We start from the raw sequence: 11,587 nt of genomic DNA on the forward strand, positions 1-11,587 counted from the left end.
TGTGCGATTCGAGTTCAGCCATTCGCCGCACCCGCCGCACCCGCCACACCCGCCGCACCCGCCGCAAATTCGCACGGGACCCTTTTTTTGGCCCGCAGCAGAATCGGATCGCATGGGTGTTCACACCATGCGATCCGAGTTTGCAGATCGCACTGCGATATGCGAACTGATCTGGGGGTGTCAGTAACATTTCACTGACACTCCCAGCAGTTCGCATAGGGCAGTGTGAACTGCCGCCGGGAGGCATGCGATGCGGGAACCCGCCGCGGATTCGCGGCGTTTCCGCATCGCTCCAGTGTGAACCCAGCCTAATAAGCGATCATTTTTCTGATCGCCGTATTAGTGTCACAGGTGACGCTAGTTAGGCAGGTAGGTATTTAGGTTCGCCGCAGCTTTTTATAGCGCCAGGGACCCCCATATACTACCGCATAAAGCCCCCTGATTGCCCCCTAGTTAACCCTTTCACCAGTGATCACCATATAACTGTTACAGGTGACGCTGGTTGGTTAGTTATTTTTTTATAGTTTCAGGGCACCCGCCATTTATTACCTAATAAAGGTTTAACCCCCTGATCACCCGGCGGGTGTCATTTGTGACTAATAACTGTTAGGGCAGTTAGGGTTAGCCCCCTTTAGTTATAAGGTACCCCCCTAACCCCCCCAATAAAGGTTTAACCCCGTGATCACCCCCCGTCGCCAGTGTCACTAAGGCTGGGTTCACATTGCAGCGGTTTATGAGAACGGATGTGATTCGCACCGCACTGCAGTGCAAATCACATCTGATCTCTGTGCGATTCGAGTTCAGCCATTCGCCGCACCCGCCGCAAATTCGCACGGGACCCTTTTTTTGGCCCGCAGCAGAATCGGATCGCATGGGTGTTCACACCATGCGATCCGAGTTTGCAGATCGCACTGCGATATGCGAACTGATCTGGGGGTGTCAGTAACATTTCACTGACACTCCCAGCAGTTCGCATAGGGCAGTGTGAACTGCCGCCGGGAGGCATGCGATGCGGGAACCCGCCGCGCATTCGTGGCGTTCCCGCATCGCTCCAGTGTGAACCCAGCCTAATAAGCGATCGTTTTTCTGATCGCTGTATTAGTGTCACAGGTGACGCTAGTTAGGCAGGTAGGTATTTAGGTTCGCTGCAGCTTTTTATAGCGCCAGGGACCCCCATATACTACCGCATAAAGCCCCCTGATTGCCCCCTAGTTAACCCTTTCACCAGTGATCACCATATAACTGTTACAGGTGACGCTGGTTGGTTAGTTATTTTTTTATAGTTTCAGGGCACCCGCCATTTATTACCTAGTCTCACTAGTGTACCCCTAAATTTAGGGGTGTCTACTTTCCAAAATGGGGTCATTTGGGGGGGGTTTGTGCCATCTTGGCATTTTATGGCCTTCAAAACTGTAACGCCCTTAGAAAGCCTGAAGGCGGTGCTTGGTTTTCGGGGCCCCGTACGCGGCTAGGCTCCCAAAAAGTCCCACATATGTGGTATCCCCATACTCAGGAGAAGCAGCAGAATTTATTTTGGGGTGTCATTTCACATATGCCCATGGCATGCGTGAGCAATATATCATTTAGTGACAACTTTGTGAAAAAAAAAAAAAAAAAAAAAAAGTTTGTAATTTTCCCGCAACTTGTGGCAAAATATAAAATATTCCATGGACTCAACATGCCTCTCAGCAAATAGCTTGGGGTGTCTACTTTCTAAAATGGGGTCATTTGTGGGGGTTTTGTGCCATCTTGGCATTTTATGGCCTTCAAAACTGTAATAGGTAGTGAGGAGTGAAATCAAAAAATTACGCCCTTAGAAAGCCTGAAGGCGGTGCTTGGTTTTCGGGGCCCCGTACGCGGCTAGGCTCCCAAAAAGTCCCACATATGTGGTATCCCCGTACTCAGGAGAAGCAGCAGAATTTATTTTGGGGTGTCATTTCACATATGCCCATGGCATGCATGAGCAATATATCATTTAGTGACAACTTTGTTAAAAAAAAAAAAAAAAAAAAAAAGTTTGTAATTTTCCCGCAACTTGTGGCAAAATATAAAATATTCCATGAACTCAACATGCCTCTCAGCAAATAGCTTGGGGTGTCTACTTTCTAAAATGGGGTCATTTGTGGGGGTTTTGTGCCATCTTGGCATTTTATGGCCTTCAAAACTGTAATAGGTAGTGAGAAGTGAACTCAAAAATTTACGCCCTTAGAAAGCCTGAAGGCGGTGCTTGGTTTTCGGGGCCCCGTACGCGGCTAGGCTCCCAAAAAGTCCCACATATGTGGTATCCCCATACTCAGGAGAAGCAGCAGAATTTATTTTGGGGTGTCATTTCACATACGCCCATAGCATGTGTGAGCAATATATCATTTAGTGACAACTTTGTGTAAAAAAAAAAAAAAAATTTTTTTTTTGTCATTATTCAATCGCTTGAGGCAAAAAAATAAAATATTCAATGGGCTCAACATGCCTCTTATCAATTTCCTTAGGGGGTCTACTTTCCAAAATGGGGTCATTTGGGGGGGTTTTGTACTGCCCTGCCATTTTAGCACCTCAAGAAATGAGATAGGCAGTCGTAAACTAAAAGCTGCGTAAATTCCAGAAAACGTACCTTAGTTTGTAGATGTGACAACTTTTGCGCAAACCAATAAATATACAATTATTGACTTTTTTTTTACCAAAGACATGTGGCTGAATACATTTTGGCCTAAATGTATGACTAAAATTGAGTTTATTGGATTTTTCTAATAACAAAAAGTAGAAAATATCATTTTTTTTCAAAATTTGCGGTCTTTTTACGTTTATATCGCAAAAAATAAAAATCGCAGAGGCAATCAAATACCATCAAAAGAAAGCTCTATTTGTGGGAAGAAAAGGACGCAAATTTTGTTTGGGTACAACATTGCATGACCGCGCAATTACCAGTTAAAGCAGCGCAGTGCCAAAGTGTAAAAAGACCTCTGGTCATTTACCAGCAAAATGGTCCGGTCTGAAAGTGGTTAAAGTGTAGCTCCAGTCAAAAAAACGATTTTTAAGCTTTTTGGAAAACATAGGGAAGGGTTATCACCCCTGTATAATTTGTTTTGTCGTACATCTTTTTTCATCTCACTTGCTGTTCTCCTACTTGCAAACGGAAGGAGACGTTTGTAAGTTGGATGTTTGAAAGTAGGGGCCTGCCCTATATGCTCTGCAGTAATGGCGGAACAAGGTGTTGGTTTTGCCACAACATTGTAAGCCCTCAAAGTGACTCTTGGTGGGCGCTGGAGCTCCCTGCTGTGAACGATTATATCAAGAATTGTAATTACATGCCATTGTTGAACAGTGGTCGAAAAATTGACCTTTGGTGGTTGTGGTGCCACAACACTATAAGTCCTCACAGTTACTCTGGGTGGGCACAGGAACGGGCCCTCCTGTGAAATATTATATCAAAAATTGTAATTAAATGCCCCTGTTAAACAGGGGCAGAAAAATTGGGCCTTAGGCACTGGTGCTGGTGCCACGACACTGCAACCTCTCCCATATACTTAGTTTTATTGCAGGAATTAGCCCTGCTGCAAAGCATTGCATCAAAAATTGTAATTAAACGCCCCTGTTAAACAGGGGCAGAAAAATTGGGCCTTAGGCACTGGTGCCACCACACTGCAACCTCTCCCATATACTCTAGTTTTATTGCAGGAATTAGCCCTGCTGCAAAGCATTGCATCAAAAATTGTAATTAAATGCCCCTGTTAAACAGGGGCAGAAAAATTGGGCTGATGGCATCACCCAGAACCAGAAATATTCTTCCAACATATCAGCGGAGGAGGAAGAGGATAGACAATCAACATAACAGGACAGTCACTCAGCATCAGCATAGGCAGTCTTGAAGGGATATGATATTTCAAAAAAAATTATTCGGTTACATCAGCTTCAGGTGCTTGGTAGCTGTGGGTGATCCAAGACTGATTCATCTTGATGAAGGTCAGTCGATCAACTGATTCGGTGGACAGGCGCACCCTGTGATCGGTAACAAAGCCACCAGCAGCACTGAAGGTGCCTTCCGAAAGAACGCTGGATGCAGGACAGGCCAGTAGCTCAATTGCATACTGTGCAAGCTCTGGCCAGTGATCCATCCTCAAGAGCCAGTAAGCCAGAGGATTTTCGGTGGGAAAGGTGTCCAAGTCTGACTTTGCCCCTAGGTATTCCTGCACCATGTAAATCAGACGCTGGCGATGGTTGCTGGAACCGATCATACCTTGGGGCTGCGGACTAAAAAATTGTCTGAAAGCATCAGTCAGACGGCCACCTTCTCCACCGCTCCTTTTGACCGATGCCTCAGCAACACATTGTCCAGGACCAGGAGTTTGTAACCTCCCAGTCTCTGGGAACGCGTTGCACAGACCTTTCTGCAAGGCCTCCCGGAGACGTCTCATCCTCTGCTCCCTCTGCGATGGCAAGATAAGGTCGGCAACTTTACCCTTGTACCGTGGATCAAGGAGAGTGGCCAGCCAGTAATGGTCCCTCTCCTTGATCCGAAGAATACAAGGATCCTTCCGCAGGCTTTGCAGGATCAGGGAGGCCATGCAGCGTAAGTTAGCTGAGGCATTCGGTCCGGAGTCCTCTGGGTCACTAAGGACATGATCCGCAGCTACCTCCTCCCAGCCACGTACAAGTCCACGGGTTTCTTGGGACTGTAAATCATCCCTACAAGACTGTTGCTGATGCTGAGTGCCAGCCTCCACCTCCATGCTGACACAATCCTCCTCCTCCTCCTCTTCCTGTGTGATGGGTGGCACAGCAGGAACACTGTCTGGATAAAGGGGGCCTTGAGAGGCAAGGAAGTCCTCCTCTTCCTGCCTCTGTTCTGCCTCAAGTGCCCTGTCCATTATTCCATGCAGCGTATGCTACAAGAGGTGAACAAGAGGTACAGTGTCACTGATGCATGCACTGTCACTGCTCACCATCCTTGTGGCCTCCTCAAACAGTGACAGGACAGTGCATGCATCCCTGATCATGCCCCACTGGCGTGGTGAGAAAAAAACCAAGCTCCCCTGACCCTGTCCTGGTGCCGTAGTCGCACAGGCACTCATTGATGGCCCTCTGCTGCGTGTGAAGCCGCTGCAGCATGGCCAACGTTGAGTTCCACCTGGTGGGCATGTCACATATAAGGCGGTTCTTGGGCAGGTTCAACTCCTTTTGGAGCTCAGCCAGCTGAGCACAGGCATTAAATGATCGGCGGAAATGCACACAGACTTTCCTGGCCTGCTTCAGGACATCCTGTAAGCCCGGTTACCTGCCCAAGAATCGCTGCACCACCAGATTAAGGACGTGAGCTACACATGGCACATGGGTCAGTTGTACCTGTCGGAGGGCGGAGAGGAGGTTGGTGCCATTGTCGCAAACCACCATTCCTGGCTTAAGCTGGCGTGGCGTCAACCACCTCTCGGCCTGCCCCTGCAGAGCTGACAAAACATCCGCCCCAGTGTGGCTCCTGTCCCCCAAACAAACCAGCGCAAGCACAGCATGGCATAGTTTTGCCTGTGTACTTGCCTAGCCCCTGGAACGCCTACGGAGCACCGCTGGTTCTGAGGACATAGCACTGGAAGAGGCCATGGAGGAAGAAGAGGAGGGGGTGGAGGAGAGAGGTGTGTCACAACCAATAGTAGCATTTTGGAGGCGTGGTGGCGGAACAACCTCCAACACTACTGCACCTTGTCCTGCATCCTTCCCAGCTGCCAGAAGAGTGACTCAATGGGCCGTGAAAGACAGGTAACATCCCTGTCCATGCCTGCTGGACCATGAGTCAGCGGTAATATGCACCTTACCGCTGACCGTCCTGTCCAGCGAGGCAAGGACATTGCCTTCCACATGCCGGTAGAGAGTCGGAATCGCCTTCCGTGAGAAAAAGTGGAGTTTGGGGACCTGCCACTGAGGAACCGCACATTGTACAAACTCACGGAAGGGGGCCGAGTCTACCAACTGAAAAGGCAGCAGTTGAAGTGCTAGCAATTTAGCCAAACTAGCATTCAACCGCTGGGCATGTGGATGGCTGGGAGTGAACTTCTTTCGCCGGTCCAGCAGCTGGGGCAGGGACATTTGCCTGCTATAATCGGACGTGGGTGTACTGCTAGCAGAGTGCCCGGAAGCACATGGCTGTGACACACCTAATTCTACACCTTCATTCCTCTCAGAGCAGGTTTCAGAGAGGACTGAAGGTCTAGTGGGGTTGGAGATGCCAGCTGATGAGGAGCAAGGAGAGGTCCGCTTTGTTCTTTGGTGTGGGTCTTTGAGGTACACTTGCCAACGAGCTGCATGGCAGGTCAACATATGCCTGGTCAAGCATGTGGTACCCAAGCGGCTGATGTTTTGGCCACGCGAGATACGCTTGAGACATATGTTGCAACTAGCAGCGGTGCGATCTGATGCACTCGTCTCAAAAAAGGCCCACACCAAAGAACTTTCAGAATAACGCGCAGAGGCAGCGCCCTGCACAGGCGGAGCTCTGCGGTGTGATTCAGTCGTGTGCTGCCCCTAAGCTGGCCCCTGGAGGGCCTCCTGCCTCGTTGGACATGTGCCTCCTCCTCCTCCCAGGCACCCACGTGGAGTCAGTGCCCTCATCATCCCCTCCCTCTTCATCGCTGTAGCAAACCTGGCAGTATGCTGCAGCTTGTGGAACATGACTGCCAGATTGCTGTCCGTCTTGAGCATTCCCTCTCTCTGCATTCACGCTACTGCCTTCCTCTAGCTGAGTGTCATCATCAGAGCCTACAAAACACTGGGCATCCTCCTGGAGCATGTACCCAACACTGTGCTCAAAGAGTTCAGGAGACTCCTCAGGAGGACGTGGTGGGTCTAGGGAAGGAGTCACCGATGATGACATTGAGACGAGGGAAGACGATGCGTTAGCAGCTGCTTTGCTAGTACCCTGAGACTGGGTGAGAGAGGATGAGGAGGATGAAGAGGGCTTGGTCATCCACTCTACCAAGTCGTGGGCATGTTGCGGCTCAACATGTCCAGCTGCCGAAAAGAAGGACAAGCGTGTCCCATGGCCACGTGCTGATGACGATGCACCGCGTCCACGACCAGCACTGTTGTCTCTAGACACAGAGCCTGCTTGCCCTCTTTTATCGGCTCGCGCCTGTCTGCCTCTCCTTGCTGGCCTTCCAGATATGGTAATGGCCTGAAGGGAGTTGGGTAAAACAGCAATTGGGTAGTGTATATTGTGCTGGAGGCACACAACACCCACTAACTCCTGCAGATGCCTTTATTATAGAACACCAGCAATAAAGGGTAGATAAAGGGGTATACTGTACTGGAGGCACACAACACCCACTAAGCCTGCAGATGGCTCTATTAGAAAACAGCAATAAAGGGTAGATACAGGTGTATATTGTGCTGGAGGCACACAAAACCCACTAACTCCTGCAGATGCCTTTATTATAGAACACCAGCAATAAAGGGTAGATAAAGGGGTATACTGTACTGGAGGCACACAACACCCACTAAGCCCTGCAGATGGCTCTATTATAGAACAGCAATAAAGGGTAGATACAGGTGTATATGGTGCTGGAGGCACACAACATCCACTAACTCCTGCAGATGCCTTTATTATAGAACACCAGCAATAAAGGGTAAATACAGATGTGTGCTGTGCGGGAGGCACACACAACTTCTAATAACTCCTGCAGATGGCTCAAATAGAGAAGAGCTATGTAGGTGGATATAGCAGTGTGTACTGGGTACAGACCACGCAGACAGCACGCACAAGCTCCTAACACTGACTGCAAGCTCTATTATAAAAGATAGATATATCGCTAGCTATATAGGTGAGGTGAATATAGCGGTGTATACTGCGGTCAGGGCACGCAGACAACCACTACAGAAGAGCAAGATCGAAAAATCGGCCGATAACGATCAGTGTATACTGTGTTGAAGGTACACAGAACACCCACTAACTGCTTCAGACGCCAACACACTACACAAGGCCGCCGCGCTGGCGGCCTTATATAGTGTGGGGCGTGTACTACACAGCCTGAGCTATGATTGGCCACAGGCAGGATCATGGCTCTCCTCGCTGCCGGCGCTGTGATTGGCCAACTATGCGGGGGTCACAGTGCATGCTTGGCCAATCATGAGCCAGCAATGCACTGCACCATCGCAGTGCATTGTGGGCCGTGAGCGCCACATGAATTTGGCGCGAACGGCCCATAACGTTTGGAATTCGCCGAACGGGCGAACAGCCGATGTTCGAGTCGAACACGAAGCTCATCCCTACCGGTAACGTATTTTCCAGTAGTCTTTCAGGACAGCACTACTCACCCAAATGTATGAGGGTCTTAAGGAAGACCTCAACACAGGCATGTTAGTAATATGTGATGGTATGTTATTAATGTGTTCTTGTGTCTCACCAGCTGGCCGCAGGTGCTCTTGGGGGGGGGGGAACTCAAGTTCCGCAGGGGGAAGTGGAATTTTAACAGCTGGAGCAGTGTTTCCTAGGAGGGGGAGGAGCCAAGGTCTTTCATTGTGGCTTTACTGGAAAAGACATTACCACGAAGTGTAACGTTAATTTTTTTTTACATGCTGGATTTTTTCTGGAGTTCATAGAACCATTTTCATTTAATAAAATACCATACCGTTTTACACTATGTGGACCATTTTTATTTTCCCTATGGTTTGTGAGTTGGAAAGATTTTCACTGTCAGCCATGACACTATAATATTGAGCCTAAACGGAGGAAACCCAATAGATCTGTGCATCACTCACTCTTGTCTAGACGTTTATAATAAGGAGTCTAGATCTCTGGTAAGCAAGCATTTTACATAATTCAAGGTGCAGGTGCACCTGAGTGACAATTCCATATAATCTGTATATATAAAAATAGAGACTTTGTTTTGTTTCAATTCTTGGGAAATCAAAAAACTGTTGGATATGCGACGACAAAAACTGCCGATTTTCAAAACCAAGCTGAACCGCCCAAATACTGCTGAAATCTCTTTTTTGCCAGTCATATTTAACTGTTCCCTGGCTACTAAGAAGATATGGACATTGGTTGGACTAAACTATATGGTCACACCTATAACATGCCTAGACCTTAAGCATATTCATAAAGTATATATAGTTAAACTTGATGTTTGTAAGTCAGACACTTCATTCGGCCTGGTAAAGCTGAATATCGGTGTGTTGTGGCTCTCCACTGCAGTCTACTATCTCATCTGAATGTGTTGTTTGGAGACTCCCTAACCTGATTTAACAACTTTGAGATACCCTGGCAGACTTTATGATTTCTTGGCCATTTTTTAGAGACTAGGATTGACAACACAAAAACTTTTAGTGTGTTGACTAAATTATAATCCCAACAGAAACTAGCCAAATGACCCTGATCAAAAGTTTATATACCCCAGTTCTTAATACTGCATATTGCCCCCTTTAACTTCATGAGTTTGAAGTCTTCTTTAGTATTTGTGGATGAGGCTCTTTATCTTCTCAGATGGTAGAGCTGCCCGTGCCTGGGGGGGGAGCATCCAGTTCCTGTAAATTCTTGGGCTGTCTTGCATGTTTGAGATCTCCCCAGAGTGGCTCAATGACATTGAGGTCAGGAGACTGAGATGGCCACTCCAGAACCTTCACTTTATTCTGCTGTAGCCAATGACAGGTCAACTTAGCCTTGCGTTTTGGATCAGTCATGTTGGAATTTCCATGTATGTCCCATGCACAGCTTCCTGTTTCATTAAGGCAAATGTACCTCCAGTATTTTTTCATAACATACTGCATTCACCTTTCCATCAATTTTGACCAAATTTCCTGTGGCTCTGTAGCTCACACATCCCCAAAACATCAGCGATCCACCTCAATGTTTCACAGTAGGAATGGTGTACCTTTCATCATAGGCCTTGTTAATACCTCTACAAATGTAGAGTTTATGGTTGTGACCTAAAAGCTCAATTTGGGTCTCACTCCAACTGACTTTGTGCCAGGTTTGTCTCCATACTGTTTGATGTATTGTAAGTGGGATACTTCGTGGCATTTGCATAGTAATGGCTTTCTAGCGACTCAGCCAGTCAGCCCATCTTTCTTCAAGTGCCTCCTCCACTACATGTTTTCAGTGAGTCCTGTATTTCACCGATTGGCATTCTCAATTCCTTGGATATCTGTTTATATTCTTTTCCTGTTTTATACAGTTTAAACTACCTTTTCCTGCAGATCCTTTGACAATTGTTTTGCTTTCTCCATGACTCAGAATCCAGAAATGTCAGTGCAGCACTGGGTGAAAGATGCAAGGGTCTGTCAAGAGTCCAGCAACTCATTGACCACACACACACACACACACACACACACACACCACACACACACAGGTGAGGATGGTTACCCTTTTAATAGCCATTCAAACCCCTTGGTGTCAAATTGTGTGGCTGTTATCAGGCCAAAATCACCAGGGTATGTCAACTTTTGATCACAGTCACTTGGGTATTCTCTGTTGTCATAATTTAAAGAGTAATGACAGTTGATTGATAATTGACTTTAGCCAAAAAGCAGTGGTGTAGTAGTTAGAAGGTTAGCCACTTTTGACCACCTTTGCGCCTGCACACCACCTCCTCTCGCAACGAAGGTTTCATGGACCGCCAACAAAGCGTCCAAAGGCATTGCACCGTTTTGCAACCAGCTCGTCTGCAAATGCAGGGAGTTCTGAAGAAACACCAGTGGTTTGAGCCATGCTGACCCACCCTTGGGGACTTAAGGCAGGTGCACAGTCCCACCCTCCTAGCTGCTGCAGACTGAGGGGGCCCCCACCGCAGGACTCATCACCCTGACCGAGTTCTGCAGCATTCAGCTACAAGTGCCTGCGTCAGCTCCCAGGTGTCCCGAGTGAGAAACAGCACTGGTCCCTGTTGCTCTGAACAGTGCAGAGCATAAAAACCGAGCTGGACTACAACAAAATGGCCACCCTGTATAAAGGACATATTCAGAGAAAATGGCCCCTGGCCATGCTTTGCACTGAGGCACACCAAAAATGGCCGACAAACTGTACACAGTGAAAATGGTGGCAGAACATCTCTAGGCACAGGCAGACCTCCAGCGGGGAGACCACAGACAGCCACCCAGCGCAGTTCCCCATCCAAGGCGACAGCCCCCATGGAACCCCTGGCTACAGGTACACACCGCTCAGCAGCCCATAAATGGGGGGGGGGCGACAGGGATAGAAGAGAGGGACCCCCAAATTGACCTCCCAGGGAATGCCCAGCTGCTCCATCCCGCCAAGGCAGGGAGAGCTGTACTTACCATCCAGATGAGCTGGAGACATTCCATCACAGACCCACTCTCCGATCAGCACACTGACAAAGACATCAGTAAACCGGTCATGTGTGCCCCAGAGCGTTGCGCTCCCCGGCCACCCCTGGAGCCTGAGGGTCATGTCGTAGTCAACCCAGCACGTAGCTATGGTCTGTACATGCTTGATGGCCAGGCTGGAGAGACTACAAGGATAAGGATATCCAGCCCGTCACCCAGCCAGCTGTTGATAGATTACAGGATCCAAAAAAAAAAAAAAAAAAAAACCTAGCGCAAAAGGCAAACTTCCTCAAAAAAAATAAAATTAAAAAAATTTCTAGGACCG

The sequence above is a fragment of the Lithobates pipiens genome, unplaced genomic scaffold (assembly GCF_037356315.1).
Source record: "Lithobates pipiens isolate NorthernLeopardFrog02 unplaced genomic scaffold, aLitPip1_a1.2 Scaffold_8, whole genome shotgun sequence".
Classification (NCBI taxonomy): Eukaryota; Metazoa; Chordata; class Amphibia; order Anura; family Ranidae; genus Lithobates; species Lithobates pipiens.